This window comes from Pteropus vampyrus, unplaced genomic scaffold (assembly GCF_000151845.1).
Source record: "Pteropus vampyrus isolate Shadow unplaced genomic scaffold, Pvam_2.0 Scaffold141, whole genome shotgun sequence".
Classification (NCBI taxonomy): Eukaryota; Metazoa; Chordata; class Mammalia; order Chiroptera; family Pteropodidae; genus Pteropus; species Pteropus vampyrus.
The window spans coordinates 3,920,602-3,934,531 of record NW_011888922.1 but is presented as its reverse complement, the minus strand read 5'-3'; the positions used below and the strand labels follow the sequence as shown (position 1 = coordinate 3,934,531).

Genomic DNA, 13,930 nt, shown 5'->3' with positions numbered 1-13,930 from the left:
GAGACATGGAAGGAGTGGGAGAGGTAGCAGTTAAGCCTCCAGACACCTTTATCAGTCCTCCGCAAGCAATCCCAGACAGATATGAGCCTGGGCTCTGAAACTGCCATGATCTGAGCCATTCCTGCCAAAGTTCAATCCTGAGTGGCCAGCTGAAACTGACCTGGTCCTGGACCCTGCCTGACCATCCTCCTATTTTTGCCTCCCCTGAGAGCCAGGAATAAAAAGAATCTTGGCTGCCATGCTTCTGGGATGGATGAACTCAAGAATAGGTGTGTGCCACTGAGTGTGTATTTCTGCAAGAATATCCATGTATGTATATGGGCTTGTATGAAAGTGTGTGCATGCCTATGCATGAGTCTGTGTGCGTGCATATTCATATAAGGGGTTCCTGTGTCTCACGAGTCCAAGCATGCATGGCTGCGGGTATGACTCTGCACGTGTAAAAGCAGGAGTTGAGAGGGTAGAGGAGAGTCAAGGCCCCTCAGCTCCGCCAAACTGTGACAACTCATTCTTTGGGGCTCCCCTGATGCTATATCCTCCATTCTTACTCCAAAGTTCCCACAGTCTTTATTTTCCCAACCTATTGGTGCCCTTACCCCTTCTCATAGATCTAGTACTGTTGGGAAAGACCCAGAATTCTAAAATACTAGGATGAATCCTGAGGGTGATTTAGGGGACACTGTGAGTACTCCACCAGATTCCCTTTGATCATTGCTGTGGACCCCATTCTGTGCTTCCACTGACATTTCCTCAAACCACTTGTCCCTGAAACTCTCCTGGGCTTGCCTGGGGCTACTGAAGATACTTTTCCCTCTGTGCAGAGTATGGTTAAAACCTGGGAGTTTATATCTTCCCCTCCCACCCATCTGACACCCCAGGTGAACCTTAGGCAAGACTAATTGGTGAAAGCCCTGCCTTGCTCTAAACTAGAACAATCTCTCGGTATCATTTTCATTCCAAGGCTCCCCTGTAGGATCTGGCTGAAGCTACTCCTGGTCTGAAACCACACTCTGCTTAGCTTCTTCCCCTTCCTTGCCCTGCTGCCCCAACTCCCTCTGTTTCTCCTGTAGGCATTTCTTCAATAAACTAGTCTCACAGGGATCCATTTCTAGGGAACCTGACCTAAAACACGGAGATGGGCTTAGAAACGAAATCCCCATGACCCCACTGAACAAAGAGGATGCTGAGGCCTAGACAGGGGATGTGTGCCTCCAGAGCCTCCCCGTTTGGCAAGCTGTACTCCTACCCTTAGTCTCTGTAGCCCCACGTGCCACCATACTCCCTACCTCTCCTGCAGGCTGGAGGCCTTCTCTGCAACACCCCCAACAGACCTGGGTTAGAAGGTTTCTTGAGCCTGCCTGGGTCCTGCTTTCCCTTAAGGCTTCATTTCTCTTTGGAAAATGAAGCAGTCAGAGTCAGAAAGCAGGAAAAGATAAATCTTTTAATGTGGGGGTTAGCGAGGCATGAACTACTCTGCGAAGACCCTTCACCACACGGCCTTCAAGGCTGCACAGCTAGGAGGCAGATGGGGCTCTGGTGGACAACGTCTACACCTTTCCTTTCTCAGATGTCTCCTATGGTAGAAAAGCCACCATTGTGGGAATTGGGAGGCCTGGATCCCCATGGCCTCTCCACCGTCACCTGGCTGAGTAACTTTAAGGGAGTCAAGTGATGCTCTGAGGGACTCGATTTCCTGTGAAAGGCTCGCAATGGGGTACAGCAAGGCATTGCATTCAGAGCACAAGATTCAAGCCTCAAACCCACTTCTGATGGTGTAGCACTCTCTGAATGAATGAACCAGCTGCTTACCTGTCAGCACCTTGTTTTCTCTTGTCAATGTTGATGACGGCAGGACTGATCTCAGGTTTGTTTGAAGGACTGAAAGAGATAACGCACGCAGAGCACTTGGCAGGTCCCTGGCACACGGTGAACTCTGGAGAGTGGGTGACTATTTTTGCTTGTGTTATGTATCATCCAGTGTTGTATAACTGGCTAGGCTCTGTGGCCTCGCTGACTTGATGCAAGTCCTATACTTTGTAAAAGCCAGAGGACATCACACAAAGGGGACACTCTCTGTTAGACGGAGAGTTTAAAAGGCTTCCCTTCTCCCTGTCCCACCTGCCTGGCCTCTAAACCTCCCTCTCTTCAGAAAAAAAAGAAACAGATTCCCCAGGATTTCCAGGCCAGGGCTGAATGCCCTCAGGGCAGGTAGGTTAATCCAGGTGGGGAGCAATGTGTGCTCATGTATCTGACAAGGTCCCCTGAAGGGCAGAGCCAAACTCATGTCCTTTTCATTTGGTGAAATGGATAGAAATAATGCAGGCTTAACCTTGTTTTGTTTCTTCTGGTTAGAAGGTGTATTTATTTGATTTCTTTTCAAATTTTTTAAATTATGGTAAAATGTAAGTAACGTAAAATTTACCACCTTAACCATCTTAAAGTGCACAGTTCAGTAGCATTAAGTACATTCACATTGTTGCAACCATCATCGGTACCATCCATCTCCAGAACTCTTTTCATCTTGCAAAACTGAAACTCAGTACTTATTAAATTACCTCCCATTCCACCCCCCACCCTCTTGTCTTTTATTATTATTATAGTTTTTAATCTGTGCAAGAATTGGTTTTGGTGGTGTGATCCCTTTAATAAATATTTACTAGTGGTTTCCTATGGCTTGGCACTGTGCTAGGCCTGAAACACAGGAGAAACTCAAGGCCCATTACCAGCTCTGAAGGTTTATGATTCAATAGGCCTGAACAAAAATGGAAGAAATTTTTTTTCATTTCTTCATTCAGCAAAACTCTACTGACCCTGTCAAGCTCATGGGGCCAGGAAACAATGATAAAGGATACCCTCTCCCTGCCAGAGGTCCTTACATTTGGTACAGGGCTTCAACCACCAGCCATCTAGGTGATCCTCCCACCCTCCCACAGAAGGAGGCACAAACTGCTGCAGAAATGTAGGGGGCAGGCACGTCCTGGAGCTCATGGAAGAGCACTGGATCCTGGGTTCCAGCCCAGGTCTACTCTGATCTCACTGGGCAACCTTGGCCTAATCTGCCCCCCACCCCCTTTTGGGTCTCACTCTGCTAACTGTCAAATGGGGACCAATAATCTCTGACATGCACACTGCAAGCTAAATTAGATCATGAATATGAGTGAACTCTGACAAAGTACTCTGCAAACACTTTAAAATATAATTGACTGTCCAAAACAATAACAATATATCATAAAGTTTATAACATCTGTAGAAGAAAAATGTATACCAAAAATAGCACAAAGGATAGGGATGAGGAAATGGAAGAATACTTTTGTAAGGTTCTTACCCTATACATAAAATGTTACATTATATTCAAAGGTAGACTCTGGTAAGTTTAAATGTGTTGTAAACCCTAGATTAACCATCAAAATATTTTTAAAAAGGTATAATCAATAACCCAGTAGTAGAATAAAACAAAATCATAATAAAATACTAAATTCCTCCCAAAAAGGCATGAAAAGAAGAAAAAGGTATATTAATCAGCAAAAATAGAAAATAATTAGCAAGGTGGTAGCTTTAAATCCTGTAATATCAATAATTATATTAATGGTTAAAAAATCTAAACACCCAATTAAAAGGCAGAGAGTGTCAAACTAGATTTTTAAAAAAGACCCAACTATATGCTACTGTCTATAAGAACCTCACTTTAAATATAAAAACATAAGTTAAAAGGGATCAGAAAAGTTACACTATGCAAACACTAATCAAATACTAATCAAGAGAAAGATAGGGAGGCTATATTAATCAGACAAAGGAGATTTCAGAACAAGAAATATTACAGGAAGAGAGATGGATATTATTTAATGATTAAGGGACCAATTTATCAAGAAGACATAAAAAATCCTAAATATACAGAGCCAAAAAACTCCAGATCTTTAAAATACATGGAGCAAAACCTGACAGAATTGAAAGAAAAAATAGATAAATCCACAGTTATGGTTGGAGACTTAAAATTTCATCTCTCCATTCAGTAATTGATAGAACAATAGAAAAATCACAAGGATATAGAAGATCAACATAACGCTACCAGACAACTTGACCTAATTGACATTTATAAAATACTATACACAGAATCGGCCGAATAAACACTCTTTTCAAGTGTATGGTAAAGATTTGGGGGAAAAAAATTGCAAAGATAGAATATATCAGCATATTTTGCTCATGAAACAAACCTCAACAAATTTAAAAGAATTAAAATTACATGAAATATGTCTTCTAATCCAAATGGAATCAATCTAAAAATCAAAAACAAAAAGATCTCCAAATATTTGGAAACAAACACTTTTAAATAAATGGTACAGCCCTCCTACCCTGAACAAGCCTGATCCTGTCTGATCTTGGAAGCTAAGCAGGGTTGGGCCTGGTTAGTACTTGGATGGGAGACCACCTAGGAAGACCAGGTGCTGTAGGTGTAAAAAATAAAAAAATAAGAGATTGTAAGTTGACAAGGTCCTTGCAATCTGTGAGGTCAACCAAGGGTTGCCTCACCCCTCCTAAAAAATACATACATACATACATACATACATAAACAATGAGTCAAAGAAGAAATTGCAAAGAAAATTTTAAAACATTTTGAACTGAAAGAAAATGAAAACATAAGATATCAAAATTTATGGGATGCAGCTAGAGAAGTTTGTAGAGAGAAATTTATAGCATTAAATGCTCATATTAGAAAGTAAGAAAAGCTTAGAACCAATCACCTAAAAAAAAAGGACAAATTATATCCCACACAAGCCAGAGGAAAAAAAATAACAAAGAGCAGAACTACATGAAATTGAAAACAGAGAAAATTATTGAAACCAAAAATTATTATTGGAAAAATAAACTGATAAACCTCTGGTCAGACTGGTTAAGAGAAAAAGAATGAAGATACAAATTACCAATATCAGTAATGAAAAAGTAACATCACTACAACTCCTATAGATATTAAAAAGATAATGAGTGAATATTATGAACTTTATGCCAATATATTTGATATCTAGTTTAAATGTCCTAATGGAGGGCTCTCAGGGTGGCAAAGCTATTTCTTCTCCATCTGTGCCTGGTATAACACTAAGGTTTAGGGCAGACAAGAGGGGAAATGTGGGCCACAGTGTCCAAACCTTGGCCCAAGGGAGTTGGCCTGGCAGAGGCCAAATCCCTTGGGCCAAGGTTTGGACACTGCCAGGTTAAAGCTGCCAGGTTTAAATTCCCCCAAGTTTATTTCATGTCTGAGCCTCTTTCTCAATATTAGATATGTAAGAAGGGACAACCAATAATTCTGAGGATTGCCCAATGGCAGTGTTAGAAAATCCCTAGCTTTAGGCTATCCTTCCTGTCCAAGCCACCTCCATAGCACCTTCACAATAAAAGAATAAGAAGGTGGTTAAAACACCTGGATTCAGGTTCTCTCTCTCCCTCTCTACTTCCCTCTTTTTCTCTCCCTCACTTCCCCATCCCCACCTTCCATCCAGGCTCAGGTAAATTAGAATAAGCAAGGGCTTTGGCATCAGACCAAGCAAGATTCAGTCCCAGCTCTTCCTCTAACTAGTTATCACTTCTCTAAGCTCCAGTTTCTTCATCTCTATTTTAAGGTTGTTGTGAACTCATACTTCCAGGGTTGTGAAAGTCAAATAACAGGACATATGTACAATGTTATGCACAAAGTCAGGGCTAAATTCATATCAGTCTGTGGCCTCTTTCCTAAAGGACCCTTTTCCTAAAAACTCCGGTGAAGACTACTCCCTCTTCTCAATTTGACCTCAAACTGCAAAAGCTCCAGGAAGGCAAAGACTGGATCTCTTTTCTCCTAACCATTTCATCACCAGTGCCAATATAGGTCTTGGCACATGCTAAATGTATTGAATGAGTGAATAAACGGATGAACAGATACTCTGGGCAAATAAGATGTAATACTGGATCCCACAATATATTTTCCAAGTCCTTAGAATACACATACACATGATCGCAGCAATAGGGAGTGGGCAATAAGATGAATAAGATCCGGTCCTTACCCTTGAGAAAGTCAATACATTTTTTTTTTTCTGGTGTCTTCCCCGTTTCAGGTCTTATGCTAGGTGCTAGGATCTCTGAATCAGCCTTGTCTCTGCCTACAGTCAGGTGCGGGAGCGAGGAATTTAGACAGATAAATTGTTATATAAACTGAATCTTCAAAATGTGTGCTTCTTCAAATTATGTACTTCTGCAAACTGTAAACTTCCAAAAGGCAAGAACTCTGCCCTTTATATGTCCAAATTCCCAGCCCAGGTCCTACTGTTAAAGTTTAGTGAAAGTTTGTTTGTTTGTTTGTTTGTTTTTTAAGTGGGTTTAGTTGTAAGGAAGGCTTCTTGGAGAAAGGTTCATAGAGATAGGAAGGATGGGCAAGGTGTGGAAAAGGGGAGGCTGGGGGAAGGGCTCTTCACTTTAAGAAGTAAGCGCAGACCCAGAGGTGGAAAAACACATTCAAGGACACAGCAAGTGACCTGATGTGACCAGAGAGCTGGATCCATATCAGAGAGAGCTGGCAGGGAGAATAGTAGAGGGAAGTTGGAGAGGGGCTGGAGCAGGATCCTGTGAGGCCGTGAATGCTAAGTTAAGGAGCTTGGGCTTTATCCTAGAGCTATGAGAACCAAGGGAGAAACTGGTTAGATTGTGTGTTCCAGGGGTCACTGTGGAGCACAAGGCTGGAAACAGGGGACCAGTGGAGAGCTAGTATAGCTGTCTCTGCAGGGGGAAATGGCATGGCCAAGGAAGCAGGGATGGAGAGAACTGTGTCCTGCTTGTGGAAGGTGAATGTCTGAATGTATGTTTCTACTCGTGCCCATGAATGTGTGCATTCTTTCACAGATAGTCAGCCTAATTAGAAATTCCAGTCCTACTCAGTTTCACAACCCATCATACCCCAAAGCCAAGGGAGGGAGGCCAAGGATACTGAAGAAAGAGGTTGAGACACATTTAGCCAATGCCTGACTTTCTATTTCTTCCTCTTCAACTATATCCTGTTAGATTCAATGTTCTTCTATAAGCTTTCAGGGTCTTCTAATCTTGGTTAGCTTACAGAAAATATTTGCTTTCCTGTCCTTCTTTATGTCGCCTGCACTCCGTATCAAAATCCTTGTACAGGTTGCTAATTTTTAAAAAACCCCACAAGGCCAGGCTGAGAGTGGAGCCTGGCGTCACTAGGAAACCTCATTTTAGGATTAGCTCCTATTCGGGACAGTTATTCCTCCCTGATAGGGGCCATGCTGGCCTACTGGTCATCCTCCACGCTCAGGATCTATGCTGACACTCAGGATCTATGCTGACACAGGCTTAGGCCAACTTGGGAATCCAGTGAGGCTATTGGAGAGGGAACTGGTGCTTTAAAACCACTCCATCCAGCACTTGCTACTAATAACCAATGCTTCCTTCTCTTAAGAGCCACAGAACATCCTATAAAGTATGCAGAACTGGCCAGGATTTTGCAGCTATTATAGAGCATAGACTCTGGAGCCAGACCACCTGGGTTTAAACCTTTGTTTTGCCGCTTATTGGCTGCATGACCCTGGACAATGTTTTTAACCTCTTTGTGCCTCAATTTCTTCATCTGTAAAATGGGGCTGATTATAGTATTTACTCCATAGGGTTGTTATGAGGCTTAAATAAATCCATACATGTAAAGTACCTAGAGTAGAAACTGGCAGATAGTAAATGCTCATTGAAGTTTAGCACCTATTACTCCCCACTGTACTTCAGAAAAGCTACTTTTCCTTTAGAAAAAGTCAAAACTGCTTGAGCCCACATCCAGTCTCCCAAGGCTTCTCCAGCTAAACACCATCCTCACATTTCCGGTTTCCTTTGACCTGGCCGCCACTCCTGCCAGGACCCTCACTCGCATTGAGGTTTTCCTTTGGGAGGTGTGGTCATCTCCCAAGTTGAGATGCCTGTTTCTCATTTCTAGTGTCCTTCAGTTTCACTGGTTTCTCTGGACATTTTACTCTTCCTTCCCCAGAATGTCTGTTCAAATCCCTTTGGTCAAGTTGCTCTGTCTCCAGGTAAACCTGTCCTCTCAGTATTTTTTTTTCAATCATGATACTTTTACTGATAACAATTTTTGTTAAGTACTATATGACAGGCCCTGTGTTGGGCAATTTATGTTTATTATTTTAGTCCTTACAACAACTCTAGAAAGGAGGTATTTTACCTATTCCCATTTGGATGGAGCATACGGAAACTGAGGCTCGAACACAGTAAGCAACATTAACATGTAGCAATGTTAGGGTTTATTCAGTCTAGGGCCCAGGTCATACGGATTAGGAGAAGTGCCTTGTCTAGGCATTTTTACTATAATTATCATAAAAATGATTCATTAACAAACCTATCCTGAGCCCCTGTTCAGTAAGATGGACCTGATCTGGTCCCAGCACACCAGGGGATGCAGCTTTTTTCCAGTGTAGCAAGCATCAGCTGCACCTTCCATCTTCAGTGAGTTGAGTCCCCTGTCCCAGCACTTACTAGTCTGTACTTTAAGAGTTTCAAACAGTGTTCCCAGAGCCCTGGAGACTGGGGTGTGGGAGCTGGACGACTGAGCGGCTGACCTCGTGGAACCCTGGGACCACTCCTGGCCAACCTGAGCAGCCCCATCATATGTGTCACCTCCTAGGCTTCTGAACAAGGCTGCATTTGAAGAAGGGGTTTCACTGCTAAAGAGAGTTGAGAAAAGTACTGCTGAATAGTCATTGTCTTTTTAAAAACATATGCTTGACATATAACATTACATTCATTTCAGGTGTACAACATAATGATTCGATATATGTGTATATTATAAAATGATCACCACAATAAGTCTAGTTAATATCCACCACCGCGCATAGTAATTGTCTTTTAATGTGTCTGTTTCTCCCACCAGAATGCAGGCTCCTGGAGAGCAGGGACTGCACCCGCAGACTGCACAGGGTTAGGAGGGTCTCAGGAAAGGTGGGCCAGACAGGACGGATGAATAATGAATGAATGCATAAGGAGCAATCTGTAAATGTACAGTTTACCCCCCTTTGCCTGCAGGGGAGAGGTCTTGGGATAGTTGAGTAAGAAACTTGCAGACTGAATGATGCAAGAGAAACTTTCTGTACATATTGCAACAGAGCATTCTAAACCAGGGCCAGGGCTCTGATGGCCGGTTCCCAAGGATTTCAGATCTACTCCTCTCCATTTGGCCAGACTTGTCATTAACAATAGCGCCAAAGGCCACTACTGAGTCCCCCTAAGGCCTGGCCACAGAGCTGGGAGGTCAGTGCTCCTGGTTTGAAAACTAAAGTCATCTTCAATCATCCTTTGTTACTTTCTGCCCTACGTCCATATCACCAAGTCTTAGAGGCTCTAAGGCTTCAGCATCTCTCTAACAACCTTCCCTTACTTTTTACCCTGCTGTGTGCCTGTTATTTCAGGCTGTGTCATTATCTCTTGTCTCCTCCCTCCCTCTTCTCTCTTTCCTTTTTTCCTTCCAACATTATCAAGTCCCTCCTGTGGGCCAGGCCCAGTGTTTTGCACTGGGACACAGAGAACACTTTGATTCCACCTTTACCCTCAAGTAGCCTCTCCTGAGCAAGACAGGTGTGTAAATATTAAGAGTTACAGGTGCTCTGAAAGAGAGAAGTTAGGGGTCTGCTGGAGGTACAGAGGTGAGAGAGGGTTCTTCTAGGGCTATATGTGCTATGTACCATCCATTTACCCCCCAGACCCATTCTCGACTTTTTTCTACCCCACGTCTTCATGGATTCTCTATATGGATGGCATCGTTGGGCTCCCTTACCCTCTGGCCAATGGGAAGCCCTGGCAAAAGATTAGAGGGAGGGAGGGAGTGACTCTGCCAGGTAACTGTGGGTTGTCTGTGCCTTTTCAATGAAAGCCACAGCTTCTATCAGGCAGCCATCTTCACATAGCTCCCCCTCTACCTGGCTTTCTCCCTTTGCCCTTCAGGCCACATCCCCCACAGGGTACTGCATCATCCATAGAGTCTTCCCTATGCCTTGGTTACTCTTTACAAATGGTTTTTGTATTAAAATTTCCTCAAATTACCCACTTACACATGGGCCGTGTCCTTTCGGGACCCTGACTAATCCAGGTTAGAGGTAATTAGGAAGGGTACCATGGAGGTGACAGCTGAAGGTATTCTTGCCCACACAGTATCTTTCTAAAGCACAAAACTGGCCATACATGACCCCTGCTAAAAACTCTTCATGTCTCCCATTGCTCTGGCACTCGAGACTATACATCATTTGGCCTCTGATGACCAAGCAGCATGGGGTGAATTCTCTCAGAACAGGGGACAGTAGGGGGTTTGGAAAAGGAGGGTGGGAGTCCCAGGAAGGGCGCAGCCATGTCGTGAAGCATCCCTGGCTGGCAAATTCCTGGATAGGGAAGGAGGAGGTGGGTAGTTTCTGTTCCACAGGGCCATGCATACCTCTTCCCTGTGCCATAACCTCTGCCCTCTCACCCTACAAGTGAGCTGAGCACTGGAAATGAGTTTGGCCCAGACAAGCCTTAGTCTCATGGCATGAGAACTGGTCCAAATCCCAGCCCAGAACTGATATCGACAAGCTCTTTGATTCTCTGAGCTTCAGTTTTCCCAACTGCAAAGTGGGCATAACCTCACAAGGCTATAGGGGAAGCTATAGGAATTTGCTTTTGTCAAGTAATTCTGCTGTTTGAGGTGGTTCCTCTCCCCAGTCTTGTGAGGCAGGGAAAGCCATGGCTTGCAGCTCAGGAAGATTTGGGTGTGAATCCCCAGCTTTACCGCTTACTCACGGTGCTATCCTGGACAAGTCACTTTACTTTTCTGCATCTTATTTGCAAAGTGAGGTGAGAATCACCCCTTTCAGAGTGGCCGTGAGGACTGGATAAGTTCACACAGGCCAGGGCCTAGCATGGAGCAAAGTTCTTGGTAAATATCTGTTTCTGCCTTTTGCTCTGTGCCTCTCTTAGGGCAAGTGTCCCCTCTGCCTTGCAGGCTGGCCACTTACCCTCCTCATCTGTGCAATGAAGGAGGTAAGGCTGCCGTTACATTAAAGGTTTCAGAAGGACGAGTGTCCAACCCATCACAAACTACCAACCTACACCCATAATTCCTAATGGCAGCACAACACTGATGACTGAAGGGGCATGGTGGGATGTGCCATCCCTGGTCAAGCCCCCTGATCAAGCCTTGCTTGGTAGTTTGACTTGACTTCTCTATTTGCGGTTTGGCCAAAGCACCTACGGGCTGGGTTGGGAGCTGACAAAGGGAAGATGACTCAGGCTCCAGAGCAGTCCTATTCACACACCAGCAGGAGGAGCAGGGCAAGCCATTACAGACAGGAAAGTAGGGATGGCAGGATGTGTGGGAAGCGGGCAGGAGAAGTCAGTGCCCCGTGTGAGCCTCCATGTCCACCTCAGGCAAGGGACAACAGTCCCAGCACAAAGAAACCTGTCAAAAAACTTCCTCCCTGGGCTACTCTAATGCTAGGTCTGGTTTTTCATCCAAAGCCAGTCTGGACCAAACTGCTTACGCTTTTGGGCTTGACAGCTGGGGGCCAGCAGGAAAGAGTTGTCTCTCTGTGAAATGGCCCAGAAGCAAGTGACAGCTCCTCTCAGCCCTTGGACTTCCCTCTGCATCCTTTGGTGGATGTTCCCACATGTGTATGAAGAGTTCAGATTGGAACAGATTTATTGCTCCATTCCCCAAGCCCCAAGCCCCCTCCACACCACCAACCTACCCGATCTTTCTAACCTTCCAATTTAATCAAGGTGCTCTTCTGCTTACACCCCTTGGGATGAAGCCCAAGCTTCTTGTCTGGATTACAAAGTCATTCAGATCTGGTCCCTGTCGACTTCTCCAGCCTCATCTCCTATGCCTCCCCTGCATGCAACCCTCTTCTAGCCCCAACAGGGCACTCACGGCTCCCATCTGCAGGCCTCTGTCTGAATAGCCTTCTTCTTCCTCTGCCTGGCATTACTGTACTCATCATCTCAGGTCCACTGGCAGTGTCATCTCCTCTCAACCTTCTCAATTTATCATTCCCTCCTTAGTGTTCCCATAGCACTTTGTCCATGACTCTATTGTACTCATTCAAATGGTCAGTTCACCATTTATCGAGACATTATGCCAAACCAGGTCCACACCGGGGCACAGAGTGATGAGATTCCTGCCCTTGGGAAGCTCCTAGCCTAGCAGAGAGACAGACAGAGCAGACAAGACAGTAACAGCACAGGAGTGAAGGGGTGAACTCAGCACAGCCTCCCACGTTCCTCTGCATCACAGCAGCCAGTGGCTGTCTGGCTGCGACCATTGGCTTTGGGAAACCATCTCTTGGTTGGGTCTCCTCAAAGGCAAGGACTACGTCTCATTACCCTCTGTGTCCCAATGAGAGCCAGGCCCAGGAAGGTGCACAAGAAAAATGTGCTGAAGGAGATGAACTTGGGATCCAAATGTTTCAAAGAGGCCTTGGAGACCCAAAGTCTTGCCATTTAAAGTAATGGTATCTTACTTTTCATAGCATAGTGGTAATACCCTTTTACATGTTACAATTTCATTTGATCCTCAAATATTCAAATAAAGTCAGCAAGATAGGAACTGTCACCTCTGTTTAATGATTCAGCAACTGAAACCTACACTGGGATAGTGACTTGCCCAAGGAAAGGCTAGAACCCAGGCCTCCTGCCCCCCAGCCCAAGCTCTGCCCCTTAGATAATACTATGAAGGGAGTGGGTACGCCATGGGTTCCAGCCTAAGGCCTCCTCCACAAGAGACCCTTCTGGAGCAGGCATATCCAAACACTAACCTAGGGTCTTTCCATGCCAGCAGGAGTCTTGTCTCCAAGAGGACTCAAAAACACCTCTGGAAAAATGATGCAAGAATTCAGTGGCATCTACCTGGCTGTACTCCTTACCCAGAAATACATCACCTGTTCCTACCACCTACTCTTTGCACATACAAGCTCCCATGTCCCCCCATGAAACTGGTATGCCACTAACCTTCCCTCAGTTTTCCTTAAAGCTCAGAGCCTCAACACATGCTCTACCTAGAATGCTTTTCCTTCTACTCTTGGTCAGCTCATGCTTCAGGGCTCAATGACATTTTCTCATTGAGGTTTACTCCTATGGCCTTGAGAGAGTTGAACAAATAGAATTGTTTCTAGGTCTCATCGGTGGCATTTGGCACATGTTCCCTGGCAATGTCACTTCTGTCATGGCCTCCATCCACCTCCCACTCAGATGATAAAGACCTCAACAGCAGACTCTCTCTCCTCTTATGCTGAGACCCCACAACAGCTTGCTCAAACTGTGCCCAAGAAATCTCTTTCACTAAAATGCTCGTTTGTCCCCACCCCTTCCTTCACCCACCATATCCAATAAGTCATTCTACCATAGTCCAGCCGATCTCACCACGTCCTATGCTTTTCTCTAGACTACGCCTTTCCCTCCATTCCCTTCACTACTGCCCTAACTCAGGGCTATTCCTCTTTCACTTAGGTTCCTCCCACAGTTCCTCACTGCCCACCTGCTTCCATCCATTCCTCACTATAGTTGGGGACTCTAAAAACTAATTTGACCACTGATATTTCCCTTCTCAAAGCTATTCCAAAAAACCCACTCTCACCCCAATGTCCCAAGAGTAACACTTGGGGACCTTCATAAAAATCAAGCCCCAGTCTACAGCCATACCACCCTGAACAAGCCCCATCCTGTCTGATCTCAGAAGCTAAGCAGTGTCGGGCCTGGTTAGTACTTGGATGGGAGACCAGCTAAGAAGAATAGGTGCTGTAGGTGTAAAAAATGAAAAATAAGGGATTGTAAGCTGACAATGTCTTTGCAATCTGTGAGGTCAACCAAGGGTTGCCTCTCCTAAAAAAAAAAAAAAATAAAATAAAATAAAATAAAAAAATAAAATCAAGCCCCA

General features: G+C 44.6%; 2 pseudogenes; both read left to right on the top strand.

The window, feature by feature from the left end:
- The first annotated feature begins 4,332 nt into the window (after positions 1–4,332).
- On the top strand, positions 4,333–4,451 carry LOC111744822 (annotated as a pseudogene).
- Positions 4,452–13,681: 9,230 nt separating this feature from the next.
- Positions 13,682–13,800, top strand: LOC111744826 (annotated as a pseudogene).
- The last annotated feature ends 130 nt before the right edge of the window (positions 13,801–13,930 follow it).